We start from the raw sequence: 589 nt of genomic DNA, 5'->3' as shown, positions 1-589 counted from the left end.
ATATATATATATAACTTATAAACCTGGCAAAAAAAATATTATTATTATTTTTAAATTGGTATTTTTAAATATAATTAAGACTTTTTTTCGCTGCATATACGCAATACATTGTAAAAATATCCTTTAAGGACTTCATTTAAAAGGTTATCAACTATGTTTGGAACTATTATCTTAAATGCAAATGCATATATTATTGAGTTAGGGGTCGATGTAGTTAAATACGCAAATTTTTAAAAATTTCAGCATAGGTCTTTGCGAAAAAACATGCATTCAAAATGAAATTCTACTTTTTTCTCTTAGTCTGCTGTTCAAAACATGTGTGCTGTTCAAATCATTAACACTCGCGAAAAATTATAGACAATTATTTTAAAAACAACATGACATATCGGGTTTAAGGTGGTGTGAAATGGGAAAAGAAATCTGGCTTCAAGATGAATATTTAAGGACTAGAACTCATCAGTCTCTCCACTGTTATCACCATGCACAAAAACTGCTACAACTTTGTAAAAAATTGAAGTACAAACAAAATTGAGGCATCTTTTAGAAAAATAAGAGTACAGGGATTCTAAATTTATAATAAACTAAATTT

Source organism: Parasteatoda tepidariorum, chromosome 9 (genome assembly GCF_043381705.1).
Source record: "Parasteatoda tepidariorum isolate YZ-2023 chromosome 9, CAS_Ptep_4.0, whole genome shotgun sequence".
NCBI lineage: Eukaryota > Metazoa > Arthropoda > Arachnida > Araneae > Theridiidae > Parasteatoda > Parasteatoda tepidariorum.
Note: the sequence above shows the minus strand (reverse complement) of the source record.